The following is a 27,192-nucleotide window of genomic DNA, read 5'->3' on the forward strand; positions in this document are numbered from 1 at the left end:
CCTGATGTGGAGCCATCCATAAAAGATCCTTCTACTAGGTGCTTGTTAGTGTTTGACTTGAAGCCTCACACTTTGAATATAAATTTGAGAGAATTTGTAACATGAATGAACAACTAGTTTACTTTTTTTTTCCAAAAGTGGACGACTTTATATAAAATCTCCAAGCTGATATGCTAGACATTGTTTGTCATAAATGAACTAACAAAATGAAAGAAAGCCGGAAGAACTCGCAAGACTGAATGTTACATCTTTGGACAATGTATCATTCAAACTAGAAGCTCAACTTAAACACACTTTTCCTTCATTTGAATTAATGAATTGGTCCTCGCCTCTTTTTCTGTGCTTTCTGAACTTCTTAATGAAATATTTCAAATTGTTTTGAAGAGTTTAATTATTCCAAGAATTACTTCAATGCATTTTAGTGATATACTAAGTGAACTGGTTTTGTAAAAAATTTAGAAGTCATATGTTGTTTTTTTGTTGAGCCTGCATATGGATTTTAAGAAGGAATATGGACACCATTTTTAAGTTCCATCATATTTTTTCCTCTTTTTCTCCTTTTCCTCCATAAATTTACGGTAAGGGTCTTTCCATAATTGTCAATATTATAACAAATGTCTACTATTAGTCATAACCGTCAATATTTTCAGCTTCATACAATGAGATTTTGCCTAACGTCACTGATTATAGATTAAGTTGTTTGCAAATTGTTTCATGCTTAAAGATATTTCACCTCTAACAATTTTCTCATAGATTGCCATTTGTGATGCTTCAGTCATATGTTGAGGCTTACCTTTCATTCATGTTATAATCAAGGCACATTGCTTTTTTTTTTTCATTCAGGGACAAAGAGACTTAGAGCATTGATGTTTCATTTACTGGAATTTGAGAATCAGGTTCAAGTATCCTTTCTTTATTGAATATTTTGGTTACTCCTTTACTAGAAAGTATCTATGGTGGTTTCTCAAATTTTATCATTGAAAAGTCTACTACTCTAATTAATTCTCTTTCTTGTCTAACTTCTGGCCTGCCTCTTAACATTTTGTAATCTTTTTATCAAATTAGTTATAATTACTAACAAAGAATTGTGACTTCTATTAGTCTTTCTGTTATGTAAGAAAGAAAAAAAGAGATCTTATCAAATTCTGGATTGCATTCTAGATATTGCTCTTCTATTACAGATCATTCATCAATAATATTTTTAGACATGTTTTGATTCCTTTAGACTTTGTTTTTTCTCCTTGTGTTATATTATTCATCAATAATAACATTCCATAATCTTTCGAACAAATTAGTTGTCATTACTCATTACTAACAAAGAATTGTGACTTCTATTAGTCTCTCTGTTCCGTAAGAAAGCAAAAAAAAGACCTATCAAATTCTGGAATTGCATTTTAGATACTGCTCTTTATTATATATCATTCATTGATAATATTTTTAGACACATTTTGATTCCTTTAGACTTTGTTTTTTCTCTTTTATTTGTGTGTTTTCCACTTTGCACTATTCTGACTATATATTCTGTAGCTGATATTTAACTAATCGTTTTATCATTTTAAAACTGACAATTTATCATATTAATAATATAGGTTTTCCTACCTTGTTGGATTTGCATGTAAAGGTACTGAACATAATACCTTCGCTGTTGATGAGTCACTTAAAGACTTCGCACAATTAGTTGTTGGACTTTCAGTTGTTGGCTCCACTTTTCAAAATTGTTTTTTTTCCCACATTTGAACATGAGGCAGCAAATAGTTTCCTCATTGCTCTAAGTATGCATTTCTAGATGTCTAGAATTTAGGAGTATATTATTGCTTTGGTTGTCATGAACAAGGTTCGCAATATCGTACCGTACCGGTGTTTCGACCTGGGCTCGGTACGGTATGGTACGGTGTACCGAGCGATACCCCCAGGTGCACCGAGCGGTACACCTGATTTCAGTCCGTTAAACTCTCCGAAAATACCTGAAAATAAAAAAAAAGTTAGGATAGGGTTTTCAAGATATAAATAAATATAGTAATAGTATAAGTTTAGCAAAATCAATGTAAATTAGGTAAGAATAGTATCACATATCTTTTTCGGGCTTTGAGATAGTTTTGTTCGAGGTTCGTATTTCAGCCCGTTATAGATTGAAATATCTACAGAAAAATCATTTGAATTGTTAGACTATTTTATTACAATATAAACTCTAAAATTTAAATTAATTAAATAATTACATATGTAGATATACCTGATTGTTGATTTTACCACCAAAACGAATGACGGGCCTCCACCCAATCTAACATTGGCTCTGAATCTTCGTTGTAGAATTGGAGGTCAATGGGATCAATATGATTCAAATATGTAATTTTAATCCAATATGATTTAAATTATGATAAAATCATTATTTATCTACACTAATTATACGATTAACATAGTTAATTTTTCACTAATTACTTCTCTTTCAACACTATAAACATGACAAATACCCTAATAGGTATTAAAGACATTTAATTGATATAAAATCGAATAAATTTCGATTAAATCATCATTAAAATGACTAATCATAGCATTAAATAACTTTAATAAAACTTAATTAAACTTATTTTACTATCATAAATATTATTCAATATTTAATATGTATGAAACATACTAATCATAATGTTAAAGATCTTAATTACTCTCTAATTAAAGAAAGCTAATACATATCTCTTGATTAGAAAGCTCTTTCTCTTAATCTTCCCAAATTAGCCTCGATTGAATTCACAAATCGTTGTTTTGTAGAGTTTAGGAGAGAAAAAAAAGTTTGAGAGAGAGTTTAAGAGAGTATAATGAAATAGGGGAGAAGAATAGCTTAAATAGAATGAGAAAGGGCTCCAACGGTCAAATTGTCCGTTGGAGCACTGTAGCACTGCTACAGTGCGGTAATGATCGAAATCGACCGTTACCGACTTGTGCCGGGCGGTAACGGTTGAAATTTCGACCGTTACCGCTCGATATTATATCGTATCGTTCGATACGAGGTTTTTTTGAATGTACCACCCGATAGCGGGCGGTCTGCGTACCGGTATGTACTGTTCGTACTGGGCGGTACAATTCGGTATTGCAGACCTTGGTCATGAATATAGAAATTCAGAAAATAAATCTATCTGAGATATTTTTTTTCTGCTGTTATGTAGTCCATTCTCTAATCTTATATAGGAAATATTTTATTGATGTCAGTTATCTAGTTTTACGTGACATGCCATATTTAGTAATTTGTGCATCTTTGTGTATTTGCCTCGTTCAAGATTCAGATTGTTCATTGTACCAACAACAACAAGAAGTGAAGATATCATGGGTAGCTACTATCATTTTCTAAAATGCTGTATGATTGGTTATAACCATTGGGTGTCATACAATTTCAACAATGGTGATTTAGATTTATTTACTCTCAAGTGTTGGTGCTATCAGTTTTTTTGGTTATGTTAATGGTGCTCTGAGCTAGGAACTAGGTCAGAAATTTTTTTAAAAAAATTGAAGAGAATCTCAAGAAGTAAGAAATCATGAAGACAAATGTCCATCTTTAAATATTTTTGTGATTTTAAATGGAATATTAAATGCAAAGCTACCTTTCTTGTGATCTTAGAGTTCTCTCTTGGTGATTGTTATTTGTCATAGCTTGATAAGGATTAGTTTATGACCTCTCCTCGACCTTTAGGTGTTAATGTTGGTGTGTTTGTCTTGATGAAATTTGGGACTCAATTGCTGATGGTTTCAGTTTGGTCATTTCTCAGATGATGGCGATTGCAATATGTGGATATGGAATTATGGGATAGTGTCACTTGGTAGAATGTCTTTTCTTTGATTATTAGCTCTTATGTTGTCTAGATTCAACTTCCAATAGCATTTTGTAGTGCTTGTGATCAAGATTTTAGTTATGCTCACTGATCCGAAGTTTTTGTTTATGTTCACTTATCCAAATTGAGAGAATTACATGGGCTCTTGAAATGTTGCTGAAGTCAAGTCTGCAATTTTATACCCTTAACATTGGAACTATAAATTTTTATGATGTGTTGTTAGCAAGAAGTTCTTATGCATTTATGATGCAATCATTACTATAGTTAATAAGGTTTTATAATGTGGCATTTTATATTGTTTGCTATGCTTTAGCTAAATTGACTTTACTCAACTCGATACTCAAAGAACATCCTTGTGTAATTTTTATGGTCCTTTTTGCTTATCATGTTATTACTTCTAAAATAATTAATTTGTAATTCTATGATGGTAAATGTACAATGTGAAATATTAAGTGTAAATAAAATCTCACTCAAATTGAAATGACTAGCAAAGCAAATTATAAAGGTATCATACAAAGCTAGTTGTTAATTGGAACATATTTGTGCAGCATTCAACTGATATCTCAATAAAAGATGCTTCTTAATCAGGTTAAAACACATGTACTTATCCATACATTTTGAAGGTACACTCAATCAGTTACGTTTTGATATGGTAATTTGAAACTTTTATTTTTAGTCTCCATAGGTTAGGCTTTGTAGAATCACTAGATTTGGGTATAAAAGTAGATGCATAACTGAATCATGACACCTTTGGCTCATATCATATTCTTTTTTATCACTAAATAGGAAGCTAGCTACTTAGTTTTGATGAACATCTTCTATTGTTTATAAAGCAAATTGTCATGCCCTGTAATTCTTTATGTTGTTTTTCTTCTTTTATTTTTTCATGTAATATGGTATTAAAACTTAATCGTTGACCCGTATGCTTGTCCCTCTTGGATTTGTATGCTTTGTTTGTATGTAGTTGTTTTTGCTTTTCATGTACTTTCCAACTTCGATGAATGAATTGAATATTGGTACCAATTCTAACGCAATATGATGTGATATAACACAAAAATACAAAAATTGTTAGTTGAAATCTTTAGGAATGTACAATATATTAATTAATGCTAGCAAATGATCGGATTGATGTTGTCAAATTGACTCTGTTAGAACGTCAATCCTTGTTGTCAATATATCATACCAAGTCAGGCAGAACATCAATAACATCAATCCTTATTGTCAATATACCTTAGTTACTTTAATTATGGCTATCTAAAATCCAAACATGAAAAAAATTTTGAGGAAAATAATTTGGAGTACATGAATTATTTTTTATGACTTTTAAACATAATACAGTTGTTTGTGGTAAAATTCCAAATTATTTTGTTCTGTTTAATGAAATTTGCCACCAAATTGGGAGTATAACTAAATTTCCTTTGTCATGAGAAAAAATAATAGATAATTTTAGAAAGAAATATTGATAACAATTAAGAAGAAGTTGACAAAGACATATAACACAAACAAAACATATAAAATATTTAAAATAATTAGGAAAATATGATTTAATTGAAAGCAGTCTGAAAAATGTTTAAATAAGATTTAACACAATAAAAACATGAAAAATTAAAAATCTACTTATGTTGATAAAGATGTTAGAGAAATGTTTACAAATTTATGAAAATTAAAAATTTCACAAAAGTTGTCTTAGTCTAAGAATATATTTTTCTCAAATCTTAAAAATCCATAATAGTTTATCACAGAATCAAAATCTTCAAGGGCATTCCTATAGACTACACCTATTCGATCCAAAACATAGTTATCTAATAAGGGACATGACGAGTGCCTACTGGGCCTCTACCTGAACTTCATTAACTTAAACAAACATAGTTCACTCGATCAAGGATCTCTGCTAATTTCCTTGCCCTCAAACCCCTATTGCATCAATGATAACATATTTTATAATTTAAAAGATACAGTCAACAAAGAAAAAATACTCTTAACATGCCTCCTTAGTTTTGATGTAATGCATTACTTAGCTTTTAAGGAATGAACATTTTGATTTTTTAAAAAATAGATGTAATTGAAATAAAGTTTACAAAAGGTAGAATATGGTGATTAGGAATACTTGTTAATTGGCTAAAATATGTTAATTGTTGCCATTTTGTGTGTCTTCATTAAGAATTAATTATAAAAAATACAGTTATCATTTAATAAATATAAGGCATTGTTAGAAATTACATTTTAGAGGAAGGGAGATGCATACTTGAAAAGGTCATTTTATAAATATAAATCAGTATTAGAGCTCAAATTTTAGGGGAAGAGAAGCATAGTTGAAATTTGAAAAGATCTACCAAGTTTTTTTTTTAGTCTAAAATATCACATTCTAAATAAATACCTTGATGATGTCTATAATCTATTGTTTGGACTCTGGATTATAGTATCTCTTTCTCTTTCATTCAAATTTGTTAATGATAAAAAATGACTAATAACTTGTTTGTATACCAGGCGGAACATGTTGGTATACTATCTTATATACCAGTACCATACGACTCTGATATATTATTGAAACCGATAACGGATTGAGATTGAAAATATTATTTTTTGGTGTGTATTTTGTTTACTTCAATTTGTTTACAAGAGTAGTTCTAATTCATTTTGATGGGTATTAACTTTATTTATGGTAACATGTGGAATTTTACTACAAGACAACTACGTAGTTTGTCAACATGGCAACCAATTTTAGTGACTAAGACTTTTAGTTAAAAGCAAGGGCTTTTCAATTTTAGTTATTTTGGGTTACATGAATGAACAAACAGTGTACTTTTTTTTCCCAAAAGTGGACAAATTTAAACATGCAAGATGATATGCTAAACATTGTTTGTAAAAAATGAACTAACAAAATGAAAGAATGTAGGAAGAACTCGCAAGACTCTGAATGTTTACATCTTTGGGCAATGTATCATTCAAACTAGAAGCTCAGCTTAAACACATACTTTACCTTCATTTGAATTAGTGAATTGGTCCCCCCTCTCTCTTTTTGTTAAGCCTTCTGAATTTTTTAATGAAATATTGCAAACTTGTTTGAAGAGTTCAATTATTCCAAGAATTACTTCAATGCATTTCTGATTTTAGTAAGATGCGTCATAATTTCTGTAGAAAGCAGTTATTTCAACCAAAGAGAATTGTAAACCACAGTATATTTCATAATAGTAAAGAGATACCAAACAAATAAATCTATGAGCTTGATAAAGGTGAGGCATTGTAATTCTGTTTATTATGGTTTTCCCTGTGAAATGAATAAAAATATCAAATTTACATGTCTTTCCATGAATAGACTAGGTCTTCTGCAACATAGATACACTTTTGATCCTAAGATAGGGCTTGAAAAATGGTGTCAAATGGGATATAATGCAGTTCTAAAGTTTGGAAGTTAGCTTGACGTGGAGCCATCCAGAAAAGATCCATCTACTAGGTGCTTGTTAGTGTTTGACTTGAAGCCTCCCACTTTGGAATAAAATTTGAGAGAATTTGTATATGAATGAACAACAAGTGTACTTTTTTTTTCCCAAAAGTGGACAAATTTATATATCCAAGCTGATATGCTAGATATTGTTTGTCAAAAATGAACTAACAAAATGAAAGAATGCAGGAAGAACTCGTAAGATTCTGAACGTTTATATCTTGGGGCAATGTATCATTCGAACCAGAAGCTTAGCTTAAACACACACTTTACCTTCATTTGAATTAGTGAATTGGTCCCCCATCTCTCTCTCTCTGTTAAGCCTTCTGAATTTGTTAATGAAATATTGCAAATCGTTTTGAAGAGTTCAATTATTTCAAGAATTACTTCAATGCATTTTATTGGTATACTAAGTTAACTGATTTTGCAAAAAATTTAGAAGTCATATGTTAATTTATAAGTAAAACAAAGTGACGTCGCTTGTTTTTTTGCTCGCGTGGGAGAAGAAACCCTCCCCACGTACCAAAAAGGGTGACGAGGCAATCGCCCCTTTTTATGTTATATATATATATATCGAATGTACCTCTCGGTATACAGTAAGTACCATATCATACCGAGCGAATCTCAAAACTCCGATATTGTATGAAATTTCAATCCTTGTCCTGAACATACATTTATTATTCATTATAATCCTTGTCCTGAACATATATTTGTTATTCATTATAAGTTTTTGGTTTTTGTATATTGGATCTTAAGTTGCTAAACTAAAAATGTATGTATTGGAATGAAATCCTACAGAAACAAGATGTCTAATTAGTTTATGTCAACTAATCTAGACAAAAGTAAGCAAATAATGGGTTGGACGGATAGTTTACATTATATGATTCAAGTTTCAAAAATTCTATATATTCTTGCAAAACTCTTAGGATATGCCGAAATAAAAGTTGCAATTGATCACAACAAGAAAAATGATATAACTTAATTCCTCGATGGTGTGACAAAATTTGAACATTTTTTTTGTATTACAATGTCTCTTTAACTCAAGTCCATGATAGTGTAATCAATTTAATTGTGTTCTTTTTTATAAATTATTATCAGAAAGAGTCTTCCCATATTTTCTTAATTTCTGATTTTTTTTATTTTAGTACACTTGTTAATGGAGCTATCTCTTCATCTTCCAAGGCATTCCCTCATTAAGATATTAGGACAAGCTACCCAGTTGATATATGGATCTGAAAATTGAATAAAAGTTGCGTAAAGATTGCATCTTTCATGAAACGAATAGGATAAATATTTATATAGTTGGGTTTCCTTAGCACAAATGGAGTACCAATAGACTAGGTTAATTAAAAATGTTCTCACCTTGAACGTTAGGCAGGAGGCAAGGTTAAGAAGAACAAATTTAAATGGACAAATTTATCTTATATAAGTATGTGTTAGGCGTAAATAAATTTTTGCTTAGTTGTTAACAAGATGAAACATGTTCAATCTAGTAGAGTTATTATGTTGATGTGAATGCCTCAATCGAGAACTTCATTTTCTCCAGGATTTTCTGCATTGGAAGTCATTGTATCATAGGTTAGTGATATGTTCAGAGATGGCTATGCTTAATTTCCTCCTTCACCAAAATCACAGCCATAGAGAAAACAAACTTTCTTATGTTTTTATGTGTTGGCAAAAAATGTTTCTCATTGTTAGGTTTAAAAAAGCGAGTAGTGCCATGATTCAAAGGCCTCTTTGTTGTCTAATTAGACCGAAGTATACTTATTTTTCGGATCTACAATTGTCACTTTTAAATTCCTGCTAGGTGTTTCAATTTTGATCTTTCTCAAAGAAAATTAGTTTCTTTACTTGATTTCTTGTTATGAGTACCAATGTTTCTAACACCGCCAATGTCGGTCCCAAGCCCGAATGAAAAAGGTGGAGGGTTGCTTAAGGCCATAAAAAGCCAGTGTTGAAAACATGTTAGTACTCATAAGCATGATCCTAACTGTTTCATGGTAAGACTAGTCCGTCACAATAAATTGATGCAACATATATTGACCTCTCCAGTTATTATGAGAAATAGAGTTTTCTGTTCCTAGTTCTAACATTTAAAGTGCCCATTAGTTCTTTAAATCAAGGTCTGCAATACCGAATGATACTGCTCGTACCGGGCGGTACATACCGGTCCGTCAATAGACCAGTACACGGATAGCCCGCTACCGAGCGGTACCATCAATTAAGGCATTATCGTTATCGATTGAGGTGTTATTATCGACGGTGATCGAGGGAGAAGAAAGAAGAGGGAGAAGACGAAGAAAGAAATAGGAAAAAAAGGTAAAACCTGGATGTCACCTCTCTCCTCCTCGTCTGTCGACGACTTCTCATCTGTGCACGGGAGAAGAGGCATCGGCTTGTGGGGCGGAGAGAAGCGAAGATTTTTTTTTTTCTTCTCTTATTGGGCAATGTTGCCTCGGGCATTATCGCAATATTTTTGTTTTTTAGATGTCGTAATTTTTTTTTTATCTGCACATCACCCCGCATAGAGGTAAACTGTGCAGCTTACCTATATATATATGTATATATATATATATATATACATATATATATATACATACATATATACACACACACACACACAACGGTATACCAAAATATACCACTCGGTATATAGTATCATACCGTATCGAATAAGTCTTGAAATTTTGGTATAGTACAAAATTTCAATCCTTGATTTAAGTGACTTCTTTTATGGACTAACATGCAAATATTGGGAATGTGTAACTTATATATCATGAACTAGCATTGTCCATAATGTAAGTTACTCATATAAGAAACCAACAAGTATGCTTTCTATGGATGATAATTGTTAGGACGGGAAACCACAGCATGTGGATAAGGCTCTTAATGGTGAAATTTTATAGGTTGGATCAAGGTATGCAATACCGTACCGTATTAGTATTTCGAGGTTGGCTCGGTATGGTACAGTACCGTATACTGAGCGGTACGTCAGGGTGTACCGAGCGGTACACCTAATTTAGGTGTAAAACCCTCCGAAAATACCTAAAAATAAAAAAAAAGTTAGGATAGGATTTTTATGTTAGAAATAAATATAGTAATAGCATAAGTTTAGTAAAATCAATGTAAATTAGGTAAGAATAGTATCATATATCTTTTTCAGGCTTTGAAGAATATCTTATGCAAGGTTCATATTTCAGTTTAGTACGGATTATCCTTATGTAAATATACCTCTTGATTAGAAAGTTCTTCCTCTTAATCTTCCTAAATTAGCCTCGATTCAATTTATAAATCGTTGTTTTGAAGAGTTTAGGAGAGAACAAATGTGAGAAAAAAAGAGTTTGAGATAGTTTAAGAGAGTATGAGAATGTAATGGAGTGAAATAAAGGAGAAGAAGGGTTTTTAAATACCATAAGAAAGGGTTCCAATGGTCAATTTGACCATTGGAGCACTGTATCACTGTTACCGAGCAGTTTTAAATATTTCTTCCTCTTACTGTAGCATTGTAGCACTCTAGCATGTTCTGTCCGGTAGCGGGTGGTCCGCAAACCGGTATGTCGTCGGACCGGTACGTATCGCCCGTACCGGTTGGTATCATTCTAAATTGGTTGGATCAAGATTGACAATCCTTGGAACATGATGAGGTAAACTACTCCACTCTATTTGACTTTGTGAACTAAAACTTGATGGTTAATTTTTTTTTGAACTTTTTATTGGCAGCTGTAATGACATATATGAATCTCCAATTGAATTGTGAGAGACACGATGGCTATGCAGGTCCATCTTCTCAAAGGATTTGGACTGCCATTTAAATGAACAAGTCTCCACATTGTTAGTTACAGATGTTCTTCTGTTTCTTCTTTGCATTTTGTTCTGTAATATTTTGTGTCAAACATTGAAATAATTATAGATGATGTGTTCCATATTACTTAATAGAAATTCTTTTGCTTTTTGGCTTTCCACGTGTTTAAAAGTGTTCTTTCTTAGTTTAGAGGATTCCACAATAAGTTTATGAAGAAACTAATGTTAATTAAATTATTTTTTCATGCATATTATGTGAATGGATATGGTTTCTTATCAAATCAATTTACAACCTGATTTGGCAATTTTGTACTTGAATAGTTGGGTCTGTCTTCAATATTTGATGAAATTGTTAAAACTGAAGTAACCAGGCACATGCAACCTACTGATTACTTGAGCTTGTTTGGGGAAGAATTCAAATGAACTGAAGATTATTGGGATGCTTCTTATTTGAATGTCTTGGATTTGGGACTCAATTGTTGATGGTTTCAGTTTGGTCATTTCTCAGATGATGGCGATTGCAATATGTGGATATGGAATTATGGGATAGTGTCACTTGGTAGAATGTCTTTTCTTTGATTATTAGCTCTTATGTTGTCTAGATTCAACTTCCAATAGCATTTTGTAGTGCTTGTGATCAAGATTTTAGTTATGCTCACTGATCCGAAGTTTTTGTTTATGTTCACTTATCCAAATTGAGAGAATTACATGGGCTCTTGAAATGTTGCTGAAGTCACGTCTGCAATTTTGTGCCCTTAACATTGGATCTATAAATTTTTATGATGTGTTGTTAGCTAGAAGTTCTTATGCATTTATGATGCAATCATTACTATAGTTAATAAGGTTTTATAATGTGGCATTTTATATTGTTTGCTATGCTTTAGCTAAATTGACTTTACTCAACTCGATACTCAAAGAACATCCTTTTGTAATTTTTATGGTCCTTTTTGCTTATCATGTTATTACTTCTAAAATAATTAATTTGTAATTCTATGATGGTAAATGTACAATGTGAAATATTAAGTGTAAATAAAATCTCACTCAAATTGAAATGACTAGCAAAGCAAATTATAAAGGTATCATACAAAGCTAGTTGTTAATTGGAACATATTTGTGCAGCATTCAACTGATATCTCAATAAAAGATGCTTCTTAATCAGGTTAAAACACATGTACTTATCCATACATTTTGAAGGTACACTCAATCAGTTACGTTTTGATATGGTAATTTGAAACTTTTATTTTTAGTCTCCATAGGTTAGGCTTTGTAGAATCACTAGATTTGGGTATAAAAGTAGATGCATAACTGAATCATGACACCTTTGGCTCATATCATATTCTTTTTTATCACTAAATAGGAAGCTAGCTACTTAGTTTTGATGAACATCTTCTATTGTTTATAAAGCAAATTGTCATGCCCTGTAATTCTTTATGTTGTTTTTCTTCTTTTATTTTTTCATGTAATATGGTATTAAAACTTAATCGTTGACCCGTATGCTTGTCCCTCTTGGATTTGTATGCTATGTTTGTATGTAGTTGTTTTTGCTTTTCATGTACTTTCCAACTTCGATGAATGAATTGAATATTGGTACCAATTCTAACGCAATATGATGTGATATAACACAAAAATACAAAAATTGTTAGTTGAAATCTTTAGGAATGTACAATATATTAATTAATGCTAGCAAATGATCGGATTGATGTTGTCAAATTGACTCTGTTAGAACGTCAATCCTTGTTGTCAATATATCATACCAAGTCAGGCAGAACATCAATAACATCAATCCTTATTGTCAATATACCTTGGTTACTTTAATTATGGCTATCTAAAATCCAAACATGAAAAAAATTTTGAGGAAAATAATTTGGAGTACATAAATTATTTTTTATGACTTTTAAACATAATACAGTTGTTTTTGGTAAAATTCCAAATTATTTTGTTCTGTTTAATGAAATTTGCCACCAAATTGGGAGTATAACTAAATTTCCTTTGTCATGAGAAAAAATAATAGATAATTTTAGAAAGAAATATTGATAACAATTAAGAAGAAGTTGACAAAGACATATAACACAAACAAAACATATAAAATATTTAAAATAATTAGGAAAATATGATTTAATTGAAAGCAGTCTGAAAAATGTTTAAATAAGATTTAACACAATAAAAACATGAAAAATTAAAAATCTACTTATGTTGATAAAGATGTTAGAGAAATGTTTACAAATTTATGAAAATTAAAAATTTCACAAAAGTTGTCTTAGTCTAAGAATATATTTTTCTCAAATCTTAAAAATCCATAATAGTTTATCACAGAATCAAAATCTTCAAGGGCATTCCTATAGACTACACCTATTCGATCCAAAACATAGTTATCTAATAAGAGACATGACGAGTGCCTATTGGGCCTCTACCTGAACTTCATTAACTCAAACAAACATAGTTCACTCGATCAAGGATCTCTGCTAATTTCCTTGCCCTCAAACACCTATTGCATCAATGATAACATATTTTATAATTTAAAAGATACAGTCAACAAAGAAAAAATACTCTTAACATGCCTCCTTAGTTTTGATGTAATGCATTACTTAGCTTTTAAGGAATGAACATTTTGATTTTTTAAAAAATAGATGTAATTGAAATAAAGTTTACAAAAGGTAGAATATGGTGATTAGGAATACTTGTTAATTGGCTAAAATATGTTAATTGTTGCCATTTTGTATGTCTTCATTAAGAATTAATTATAAAAAATACAGTTATCATTTAATAAATATAAGGCATTGTTAGAAATTACATTTTAGAGGAAGGGAGATGCATACTTGAAAAGGTCATTTTATAAATATAAAGCAGTATTAGAGCTCAAATTTTAGCGGAAGAGAAGCATAGTTGAAATTTGAAAAGATCTACCAAGTTTTTTTTTTAGTCTAAAATATCACATTCTAAATAAATACCTTGATGATGTCTATAATCTATTGTTTGGACTCTGGATTATAGTATCTCTTTCTCTTTCATTCAAATTTGTTAATGATAAAAAATGACTAACAACTTGTTTGTATACCAGGCGGAACATGTTGGTATACTATCTTATATACCAGTACCATACGACTCTGATATATTATTGAAACCGATAACGGACTGAGATTGAAAATATTATTTTTTGTTGTGTTTTTTGTTTATTTCAATTTGTTTACAAGAGTAGTTCTAATTCATTTTTATGGGTATTAACTTTATTTATGGTAACATGTGGAATTTTACTACAAGACAACTACGTAGTTTGTCAACATGGCAACCAATTTTAGTGACTAAGACTTTTAGTTAAAAGCAAGGGCTTTTCAATTTTAGTTATTTTGGGTTACATGAATGAACAAACAGTGTACTTTTTTTTCCCAAAAGTGGACAAATTTAAACATGCAAGATGATATGCTAAACATTGTTTGTAAAAAATGAACTAACAAAATGAAAGAATGCAGAAAGAACTCGCAAGACTCTGAATGTTTACATCTTTGGGCAATGTATCATTCAAACCAGAAGCTCAGCTTAAACACATACTTTACCTTCATTTGAATTAGTGAATTGGTCCCCCCTCTCTCTTTTTGTTAAGCCTTCTGAAATTTTTAATGAAATATTGCAAACTTGTTTGAAGAGTTCAATTATTCCAAGAATTACTTCAATGCATTTCTGATTTTAGTAAGATGCGTCATAATTTCTGTAGAAAGCAGTTATTTCAACCTAAGAGAATTGTAAACCACAGTATATTTCATAATAGTAAAGAGATACCAAACAAATAAATCTATGAGCTTGATAAAGGTGAGGCATTGTAATTCTGTTTATTATGTTTTTCCCTGTGAAATGAATAAAAATATCAAATTTACATGTCTTTCCATGAATAGACTAGGTCTTCTGCAACATAGATACACTTCTGATCCTAAGATAGGGCTGGAAAAATGGTGCCAAATGGGATATAATGCAGGTTCTAAATTTTGGAAGTTAGCTTACTAGATCAATAGTTCACAAATGCTTCATTATGGTGATAGTGGAGTAGTTCGGGTCCTTCCGATTAACAGGATCTTCATTGAATCTGAAGGTTCTGATTTGTGATTGTTTCAGTCTTTGGGATTTATCTTGCTGAATCAGTTGTAGCTGTAGAAGAGTAGTAGCAATGTTCATGAGCTTGATAGACAAGCTTGTTATGTTTCATATAAATGTTCACCAATTAATAACATGGCTACTATTTCAGTATTTTTTCAATTCTACTGTTGTGGTCATTTACCACAAGTTTCAGCATCCAAGCACTATATCTGAAATTTTTCTTTTGTAAGTATAACACCGACCTTTGAGTTGGTATTTCATGTTTCCAACTTCCCTATTTGTTTACTGAGATTAAGGTAGCAGGAGCGGTTGTGATTATTTATTGCGATTCCAGTAATATCACATGTGGTACCAAGTTTGAATTTGACATAATAATTCCGATTGAATTATTTAAGTCATCATTTTTTTAATAATATATTGATGATCTTGTTGGATGTAATGGAGAAACAAAATGAATATTGGGTAAGCATTTGAAGTCTCCATCACCAAAGTTACCATCCCTTCCAACACCTCTACCTCTGTGCCTCTTGCCATCGTCATGTACATCTTGTAAACTATCATTGGCCTTATGGACAAGGCTAATGCGGTGGACATTGATGATCCTCAGGAAACTCCATAGCCTGATCAAGACAAACAAGAAGCTCGTGGCCAACGGTGCGTGTACCCTTTGCAAGAAGGGGATGGTGCATATACAACCTTCTTTTTCTCTTGATTAGTGGTTGTTGGTGTTTGAATTGTAAAACTAGAAATCTATTTTATGTTGTGAAATTACGCATCGAAGAACAAGAGAATGAATGTCTTATCAATTACCAATGAGATCATCTAGTATTTTTTTTATTAATGCACATATGCTTAGCTCACTCTTGTTATCCAGAATAATAGTTATTCATACTGGTCAGATTTTTTTTGTTACCCTCGTGTTTCAAATGGTTTGAATATTTCGTGCTTGACGTGGAGCCATCCAGAAAAGATCCATCTACTAGGTGCTTGTTAGTGTTTGACTTGAAGCCTCCCACTTTGGATAAAAATTTGAGAGAATTTGTATATGAATGAACAACAAGTGTACTTTTTTTTTCCCAAAAGTGGACAAATTTATATATCCAAGCTGATATGCTAGATATTGTTTGTTAAAAATGAACTAACAAAATGAAAGAATGCAGGAAGAACTCGTAAGATTCTGAACGTTTATATCTTGGGGCAATGTATCATTCGAACCAGAAGCTTAGCTTAAACACACACTTTACCTTCATTTGAATTAGTGAATTGGTCCCCCATCTCTCTCTCTCTGTTAAGCCTTCTGAATTTGTTAATGAAATATTGCAAATCGTTTTGAAGAGTTCAATTATTTCAAGAATTACTTCAATGCATTTTATTGGTATACTAAGTTAACTGATTTTGCAAAAAATTTAGAAGTCATATGTTAATTTATAAGTAAAACAAAGTGACGTCGCTTGTTTTTTTGCTCGTGTGGGAGAAAAAACCCTCCCCACGTACCAAAAAGGGTGACGAGGCAATCGCCCCTTTTTATGTTATATATATATATATATCGAATGTACCTCTCGGTATACAGTAAGTACCATATCATACCGAGCGAATCTCAAAACTCCGATATTGTATGAAATTTCAATCCTTGTCCTGAACATACATTTATTATTCATTATAATCCTTATCCTGAATATATATTTGTTATTCATTATAAGTTTTTGGTTTTTGTATATTGGATCTTAAGTTGCTAAACTAAAAATGTATGTATTGGAATGAAATCCTACAGAAACAAGATGTCTAATTAGTTTATGTCATCTAATCTAGACAAAAGTAAGCAAATAATGGGTTGGACGGATAGTTTACATTATATGATTCAAGTTTCAAAAATTCTATATATTCTTGCAAAACTCTTAGGATATGCCGAAATAAAAGTTGCAATTGATCACAACAAGAAAAATGATATAACTTAATTCCTCGATGGTGTGACAAAATTTGAACATTTTTTTTGTATTACAATGTCTCTTTAACTCAAGTCCATGATAGTGTAATCAATTTAATTGTGTTCTTTTATATAAATTATTATCTGAAAGAGTCTTCCCATATTTTCTTAATTTCTGATTTTTTTTATTTTAGTACACTTGTTAATGGAGCTATCTCTTCATCTTCCAAGGCATTCCCTCATTAAGATATTAGGACAAGCTACCCAGTTGATATATGGATCTGAAAATTGAATAAAAGTTACGTAAAGATTGCATCTTTCATGAAACGAATAGGATAAATATTTATATAGTTGGGTTTCCTTAGCACAAATGGAGTACCAATAGACTAGGTTAATTAAAAATGTTCTCACCTTGAACGTTAGCCAGGAGGCAAGGTTAGGAGGAACAAATTTAAATGGACAAATTTATCTTATATAAGTATGTGTTAGGCGTAAATAAATTTTTGCTTAGTTGTTAACAAGATGAAACATGTTCAATCTAGTAGAGTTATTATGTTGATGTGAATGCCTCAATCGAGAACTTCATTTTCTCCAAGATTTTCTGCATTGGAAGTCATTGTATCATAGGTTAGTGATATGTTCAGAGATGGCTATGCTTAATTTCCCCCTTCACCAAAATCACAGCCATAGAGAAAACAAACTTTCTTATGTTTTTATATGTTGGCAAAAAATGTTTCTCATTGTTAGGTTTAAAAAAGCGAGTAGTGCCATGATTCAAAGGCCTCTTTGTTGTCTAATTAGACCGAAGTATACTTATTTTTCGGATCTACAATTGTCACTTTTAAATTCCTGCTAGGTGTTTCAATTTTGATCTTTCTCAAAGAAAATTAGTTTCTTTACTTGATTTCTTGTTATGAGTACCAATGTTTCTAACACCGCCAATGTCGGTCCCAAGCCCGAATGAAAAAGGTGGAGGGTTGCTTAAGGCCATAAAAAGCCAGTGTTGAAAACATGTTAGTACTCATAAGCATGATCCTAACTGTTTCATGGTAAGACTAGTCCGTCACAATAAATTGATGCAACATATATTGACCTCTCCAGTTATTATGAGAAATAGAGTTTTCTGTTCCTAGTTCTAACATTTAAAGTGCCCATTAGTTCTTTAAATCAAGGTCTACAATACCGAATGATACTGCTCGTACCGGGCGGTACATACCGGTCCGTCAATAGACCAGTACACGGACAGCCCGCTACCGAGCGGTACCATCAATTAAGGCATTATCGTTATCGATTGAGGTGTTATTATCGACGGTGATCGAGGGAGAAGAAAGAAGAGGGAGAAGACGAAGAAAGAAATAGGAAAAAAAGGTAAAACCTGGATGTCACCTCTCTCCTCCTCGTCTGTCGACGACTTCTCATCTGTGCACGGGAGAAGAGGCATCGGCTTGTGGGGCGGAGAGAATTGAAGATTTTTTTTTTTCTTCTCTTATTGGGCAATGTTGCCTCGGGCATCATCGCAATATTTTTGTTTTTTAGATGTCGTAATTTTTTTTTTATCTGCACGTCACCCCGCATAGAGGTAAACTGTGCAGCTTACCTATATATATATATATATATATATATATATATATATATATATATATATATATACATATATATATATACATACATATACACACACACACACAGCGGTATACCAAAATATACCACTCGGTATATAGTATCATACCGTATCAAATAAGTCTTGAAATTTTGGTATAGTACAAAATTTCAATCCTTGATTTAAGTGACTTCTTTTATTGACTAACATGCAAATATCGGGACTGTGTAACTTATATATCATGAACTAGCATTGTCCATAATGTAAGTTACTCATATAAGAAACCAACAAGTATGCTTTCTATGGATGATAATTGTTAGGACGGGAAACCACAACATGTGGATAAGGCTCTTAATGGTGAAATTTTATAGGTTGGATCAAGGTATGCAATACCGTACCGTATTAGTATTTCGAGGTTGGCTCGGTATGGTATAGTACCGTATACCGAGCGGTACGTCAGGGTGTACCGAGCGGTACACCTAATTTAGGTGTAAGACCCTCCGAAAATACCTAAAAATAAAATAAAAGTTAGGATAGGATTTTTATGTTAGAAATAAATATAGTAATAGCATAAGTTTAATAAAATCAATGTAAATTAGGTAAGAATAGTATCATATATCTTTTTCAGGCTTTGAAGAATATCTTATGCAAGGTTCATATTTCAGTTTAGTACGGATTATCCTTATGTAAACATAACTCTTGATTAGAAAGTTCTTCCTCTTAATCTTCCTAAATTAGCCTCGATTCAATTTACAAATCGTTGTTTTGTAGAGTTTAGGAGAGAACAAATGTGAGAAAAAAAGAGTTTGAGATAGTTTAAGAGAGTATGAGAATGTAATGGAGTGAAATAAAGGAGAAGAAGGGTTTTTAAATATCATAAGAAAGGGTTCCAATGGTCAATTTGACCATTGGAGCACTGTATCACTGTTACCGAGCAGTTTTAAATATTTCTTCCTCTTACTGTAGCATTGTAGCACTCTAGCATGTTCTGTCCGGTAGCGGGTGGTCCGCAAACCGGTATGTCGTCGGACCGGTACGTATCGCCCGTACCGGTTGGTATCATTCTAAATTGGTTGGATTAAGATTGACAATCCTTAGAACATGATGAGGTAAACTACTCCACTCTATTTGACTTTGTGAACTAAAACTTGATGGTTAATTTTTTTTTTAACTTTTTATTGGCAGCTGTAATGACATATATGAATCTCCAATTGAATTGTGAGAGACACGATGGCTATGCAGGTCCATCTTCTCAAAGGATTTGGACTGCCATTTAAATGAACAAGTCTCCACATTGTTAGTTACAGATGTTCTTCTGTTTCTTCTTTGCATTTTGTTCTATAATATTTTGTGTCAAACATTGAAATAATTATAGATGATGTGTTCCATATTACTTAATAGAAATTCTTTTGCTTTTTGGCTTTCCACGTGTTTAAAAGTGTTCTTTCTTAGTTTAGAGGATTCCACAATAAGTTTATGAAGAAACTAATGTTAATTAAATTATTTTTTCATGCATATTATGTGAATGGATATGGTTTCTTATCAAATCAATTTACAACCTGATTTGGCAATTTTGTACTTGAATAGTTGGGTCTGTCTTCAATATTTGATGAAATTGTTAAAACTGAAGTAACCAGGCACATGCAACCTACTGATTACTTGAGCTTGTTTGGGGAAGAATTCAAATGAACTGAAGATTATTGGGATGCTTCTTATTTGAATGTCTTGGATATATCTGCAGCGGAAGAAGGCAGTCCTCATGTCTTATTTGGATGTGCTTCACAAGTATGTTCTAAATGATCACCTACCCTATAATGTTTTTTAAACTAAGTATCCTGTTTTTTTCCTATTGGAATAACTTTTAGCCACCAGGAGTCTGCTTCTGTAACTAATTTGTCGAGTGTTTACATTCTTTTATAATGAATAGATAGCCTCTCCTGTTCTGCAAATTGGCTAACAGTAATTTAAAATTTTGGTCCCTATTACCACTTATACAAGCACTGCTTCCAGGTGAAAGGTCTCTGTTTTAAGTTAAAACTTTTAACACCTTTTACTAGTTTATATATTAATTAATTTGGATGGATTCTGATTTCCTTTCATTTGATGGCACGTCTTCCTCCAATTAGCCTCCTAAATCAAGTTGATGATAGTTTTTCTTTGTGGAAACATCCTTTTGTCCAGCATGCTCTCTCTCAGGTTCAGCAGTGATGCATCTGGGTGATATACGTTACATGCATTTGTATTCTTATCAAAAGTCTCAACAATTCATATTAATTTGTTGTTGCAGATAATAATAATGTCATCGTCATCTTCTTAATGCTTGTGCGGGCTATCTGTCTTCATTCTTATCATCTCGTGTTTGTTGGTTTCATACCAAGTTTAATTATGAATAGACAACTTACTTTTTGGCTTTCTAAGTAAGCATTTATTTTTCAATCTTCAGGCAAAAGCAGCATGTGTATTGATTGATTTATGCTTTGGACCATTATCACCATGGATATATACAATTACTGCAAAGGTTTCATCTTTTTCCATAATAAGTCTACATATTAAGTCAACAACTTGTATTTTTGTAACTGCATTGACCCTTTTTCATGTTGATCTTGCAATTGAACTTCTGGAGGACCTCTTGGTGTTATTCAAGTAATTTCATCATTCTTCTTGTTTTTATTACTGTTATGAAGGCTTAATTCTTTATTATAATGAATGCTCGTTTGGTTGGTTGGTTGGTTATGAAGTCATGGATACAAGTGTAAGATATTGATATGATGGATATGGATATGTATCAATGTATAATGTTCACTATTTAATGTGACAAAATTTGGTATTTATTTAATGTTAGAATAGGTAGATGTATATAAATCATGATTCATCATAATTAACCTATTCATCATGAAAATATATAAACAATGTTTGGTGAATTATCTAACATAAGCAATTAAAACTATTTATGTTTGATGAGTACTTGGTCATTTCTTGGTGCAGATCTGACCTTTTTTGTGGTCAATACATTGTGATTTATTGTGGATGGTCAAATTATCAATCACTAATTTTCTCTTGAAATAATCTCCTCATTTTGAGAAAAATGTTATTTGATTTGAACATCATAGTCCTAGCATAACAAAGACTATGAAGTTCAGAGGCAATTTGTTCTGCTGTGGTATAATATTTGATGATGATTGTTCAGATGACAATTAGTTTCACCATTTGATGATTGTTCAGATGGCAGTGGTTGATGATTGTCGAACTATGTTATGCTAGTATAATACTAGCATGGAGTTTTGTTTTATACCAAGGATGTCCCTGAACACACAATCAAGCACAAGGCTTGTTCCAGCCATATGTTTAAACCGTGCTGATCGGCATGTATTGTACTGACATGTCCATCCTGATGAACTAAAAAAATACTTTCTATGACCTATCATAGATGTTATTTTGTGATCCATCTATTACCTTATTATGAAGATTCCAACAATATCAGTCATTTGTACACTTGAATAAAACCCTGATCTCTTGAATTTGATCCTGATCATCATAGCAGTTATTGTGAAACTGAAACTTTTGTCTGTTGGATTGGAGTTTTCCTTTTTTTCTAGAGAGCCAATAAAGAACCTACTGTTTCAGTGTTTTGATGATACAACTATGACGTAGCCTTGTACAGAGTTCTTTGGAGTGTTGTGCTCAACTCTTATGGGACTTTTATGGACCAATATAACTACTGTTGTGGCTTGGAAAGCTATATATTTCTTAATGGGTAACAGATTATTTTTTACATGTTTCTAAGATACCAATATACACTTAAAATATACACTTCTAATCCTGTGAATGCAAGTCCTTTAGTTCTAGTTACTGTCATTTAGTACTTTTTAGTTCATGAACCCTGTATGTGACATCCATCTTTCATCTGTGTGCTCAAGAAACTGTGAATTTCATCACAATGCCCCCGTTATTATCCAAATTCTATCCACTTCCTCCTGAATAAAAATTCAAGAAAAGGAAAAAATTTCATATGATAGATTATGCACTTATTTTCATGCTTCATGTTTGGTTGACTCTGTTCATAATGCCCCTACCGGGTGTTTCCAGAATCTACTAGTCGTGCTTATGCTGCTTTGAAGCAAGGTATACAATTTTGAATGGTACCACCCGGTACAGGCGGTACGTACCGGTCCGATAGGTTACCGGTATGCGGACCACCCATTACCAGGAGGAACGCTTAAACTATCTCAAACCCTTCTCATGTTTTTAAACCATTCTTCTCCCCTATTTCACTCCATTTCATTCTCATACTCTGTTAAACTATCTCAAACTCTTTTTTTCTCATATTTGTATTATCTTAAACTCCATTACACCTAAATTAGGCGTACCGTACCATATCAAGCCAACCTCGAAATGTCGGTACGGTACGATGTTTCAATCCTTGCTTTGAAATATATCTTGCTGGCCTTGTCTGAGCATATGGATGATGTACTGTCAAAATATAAGGTTTGACCTTCTATTAAAGTATCAAGCATAATTTTGCTTACTCTTTCCAATCAGATAGATGATGCTTTTACCATCCTTGTAGGAATTTAAACATAGGCTTCTATTTCTTTTAGAGATGCTAGAACCCTTCCGTGATCCTGTGATTACTGGAACAAAGAATACAACTTCTGAAGATGCTAATGATATACACTTGGAGAAATAGAAGAACTGTTGTATTGCATTCAATGTTATATGTACTGCATTACGAAGGCCTGCCATTCTTCCTTTTGTGGAATGTGAATGGAGACGTGAATCTATTGCACCAAGGTCTATTGTAACAGCATATGCTAATATCATAGAGAAATTAAAAAAATTTTAACATCTTTATAGTTTATACTTTATAATGCTTATTTTTGGAGATGCAAAGAGAGAGAATGAAGTGATCGGTGAAGACTACAGTTTAAAAAGATGTGAGAGTCAAAAAAGAAGAAATTATTATTATTTTTTTTTCCCTGCAACAAAATGAATCTTATCAAATGCACCTTGTTGGTTGTTACATTACTTGGTTTTTAGCTGACAATATACTGTCTTCATTGTCTTTCTATATTGCAGTGTACTCCTTTTTGTTTTGGGGCCACATATGCCATTTCCTTCAGATATTGACCTTTGCAAATGTTCATTTCCTAAGGTGGCTGATCAAGAGTCTTTAGCTGTTTCTTCTAACTTTGTGATATGTTCTCATGGGGCTTCTAGCACATCCAGTAATCCGGATGAAGCAAAGAGAAAGATTGATGCATCTAAAGCTGCCACAAGAAAAGATGTACTCCAAGATGCTAATCTGTAGTTTGCTCCTAGAGATCTGTCAAAAATTGTTCTGACAAGTGTTTCAAATTATTTTACTGGGGACTGGATCAGATTGAATTTCAGTTGTGGTGTTTCAGAGGTGAATAAGATTTCAAATAACAACTTTCAGAATATTGGTTTCTTTGCTGATTACTTGTATTCACAAGCAGATTATCTACAACTTGTAAACTATCAAGATTCGGTATATAGGGCTTCCCAATTTGAACATTTGGCAGCTGATTTGTGTTCCCAGCATGACAACCCCAGAAAGCCATGAAGCTGCAATAGAATCCATACTCTTGGCTGCAGAATGTTATGCCAACTCATTCTTTATAATCGATTTCATATGGATGCAATTCAGAGCTTATGAATCAGATGAAAATCATTGGATCCAAATTCATGAATAAAAATGGATTAGTGGTGTTTTATGAAGACCTTAAGAGATGTAATGTCAATCTGGAGACAATAGCTTATCTTGAAAGTAAAAGAGATATAACTGTTCTACAAATTCTGCTTCCGCTAAACTGGACCTCGAATCTGAGAGAATTTTGGCTCTTTGGAAACCTTGTACATATTATTTTGAAGATAATCAGTAGGCTTTAGAAATATCACAAGTCGACATTGAATCTGATGTGGCAACTTTGATTAGGCAGAATCAACCATTGCTTTGCCACTTTGTAATCCTCCTACAGAGTCTCCCCTCTTTCTACTGCATTCTGCAACTGAGTTATCCTGTTCTGTAGAGAATGTTAATGACATTATACTGCAGTCAGCTGCAAATCTTAGTGGACAACTTACAATTTTGTACACCCAACTGAAAGCAGGCAACATACAACTTGAAATGGTAAAGTTACATGGGCTGCCAAGGTGCTGGGCACTTCTTGAAGGATTAATCTGGAAATGATGAACGGACATATCCCATTGGTATCAAAAGTGCTGGTTTCATCTACAGAACTTTAGTTCCACATTTATCATGGATGCAGAAAATATCTAGATTTTCAAGTTGCACATGTTCATTTTCTAGACTTTTAGGATGGATGTCAGTATCTTGAAATACAAAGCAATACTTGAAGGAACACTTGTTTATTGCCTCTGGTCTTTCACAAATTTCATCGTTTTTTCAGTTTTTGAGGATGAGTTAGCACTTACCGATAATTTAGTAATAGAATTTTTAATCTGCATATTCATATCCATCAGGTACCAAAACACACTCCCACAGAATTTGAGTCTTCTGATCAGTCAGATGTTAAACTATCATTTCAAGTACATTTTCCTCACATGCATATGTTATTCCCAAACATAAGAAAACAGTTTGGTGAGTTTGGAGAAATAATTTTGGAAGCTATTGGTATGCAACTAAACTCTCTTCCATGCAGTTTGCGGACCTTTGTTGGTGGTCATTATCTAGAAACAATAAGGAATCATCTTCATGTTACAAAAATACTATTCCTTTGGGATGTCATGTCGCTAGAAATGCCAAGGCTATTATTTTTTGCGTGCTTGAATCGATTACTGTTGAGCACATGCAAGCATTGGATAATAAAATGCCCGAGATAGCTCATATCTTAATATCTCTTTGTTGGCAAGTAGCATCTGCTATGCTTGATTTTCTATTTAAGTTGCCTGAGAACATTACTCTCTCCTACGGTTTCTTCTCTATGTTTTATAATCTTGATCTTCTATTGTAATGCATCAAAAATTTCATAGTATTTGTAGACTGATAAATGGTTATCATCATTATGTGAAATGAGCATTGATAAACTTAACGGTAAACTAATAATGAAATGAGGCTTTATTGGTGGGCTTATTCTACATAATGTTGGTCATTCAGAACCAGAATAGTCATCTATTGCATTGCATCATCTTGGAAGAATTATTGACTTCAATGGTGTGAATGAACTATCTGACATGGTTAAACAAAATTTGGTTTGCTCTTGGTCAGTAAGGGCTCTTCCTAAATCAGTAGCTTCCATTTTAGTTACAAAGACATGGGATAGAATGATGGTAGTAGCATCATCTGACCCTTCAATGCTATAGTAAACATATGCATTGGTGTTGTTACTAGCCTTTGTCCTGTATATAGAAAGAGCTCAACTACAATCCTTCCTTGTAGCCACTTATATCATCCTTTGAGAAATGGGCAAAGTTACCAATTCAATGGAATTGTGTTATTTAACAAGACTTTCATTCCATATTCTGGCAAGTGTATATCTTTATTCTCCTGCTGAAGATATTACTTTGATATTTGAAAGTGTTTGAAGGAACCTGGAGCAGATGGGAATGTCACAGACAAGTACTTGCATATATTTCTTTACATATTTCCTGATGTTTGTTTCTAAATATATATTGTAGTGTAACTACTTAAGAGCATTATTGTTATCACATATTCAAAGATATAATGTTGAACAATTAATTATATAATTTACATTTCTTGTGTTAGAAATTTGTTAGATAAAATTTTTTTAAACCATTAGGCTATTTAATTTTTTTTAAATTTCAGGTGTGCTTAATGACTTGGAGAAAAATTTATGCATATATTTGTGTAAACTTAGAAATGAATTTGATGGTGCAAAACTAATATGTTTGCCATATCTATTTAATGGTTGGTTTTGACATCTTATTATGGGAAATAAATTATTTTAAATTTTAATCTATTTTTTCATGGTTTTATGGTCTGTTTGTTATATATCTTCTTTGTTTTAATTTGTTTATGGAAGGTTATAAAAGAAATGCTATCATCCAGCTTTATGGGAAGCCAAGTGATCCTAAATTCCAAACCATTCGGGAGAAAATTCTTTAAGTTGAGTACTATGATAGACTTTTTTTTTTTTTTTTATGAAGGTAGGGTATTACACACCTTGGAGATGATTTACTTGGTTTGAGCACCTAGTGAAAATGCCTTATTTAGATTTCAGAACCAATTAGTTTTTTCTCTAGTTCATTCCACTATCTTACATAAGTTGGTCTTTCTAGTATACACTAGTGGACTAATTAGTTTTTTTCGCTAGTTCATTCTACTATCTTGTATAGGTTGGTCTTTCTAGTATACACTAGTGGGTTCACAAGTTAGATTTTCTGAAAGAGCCAAATATGATAGGTAAGTTCTGGACACGAATTTTGAGCTAAAGCATTGTTTGTTTGATTATTTTATATGAGTCCCTATCTTTACATATATTATTTTGTAGGACCTTATGTCTACCTAAATACATGGTTC

At 32.2% G+C, this 27,192-nt stretch overlaps 1 long non-coding RNA gene across 5 annotated transcripts; it reads left to right on the forward strand.

The window, feature by feature from the left end:
- Nucleotides 1–18,747: 18,747 nt before the first annotated feature.
- On the forward strand, nt 18,748–24,980 carry LOC135628799 (uncharacterized). Of its 5 annotated transcripts, XR_010492998.1 has the most exons (3): nt 18,748–20,456; nt 21,115–21,189; nt 23,748–24,980. It is a non-coding gene; the product is annotated as an uncharacterized LOC135628799 (long non-coding RNA). The 5 variants fall into 5 exon arrangements; XR_010492994.1 differs by having other exon boundaries at nt 21,115–24,980; XR_010492995.1 differs by lacking the exon at nt 21,115–21,189.
- Nucleotides 24,981–27,192: the final 2,212 nt, after the last annotated feature.

The sequence above is a fragment of the Musa acuminata genome, chromosome BXJ3-1 (genome assembly GCF_036884655.1).
Source record: "Musa acuminata AAA Group cultivar baxijiao chromosome BXJ3-1, Cavendish_Baxijiao_AAA, whole genome shotgun sequence".
Classification (NCBI taxonomy): domain Eukaryota; kingdom Viridiplantae; phylum Streptophyta; class Magnoliopsida; order Zingiberales; family Musaceae; genus Musa; species Musa acuminata.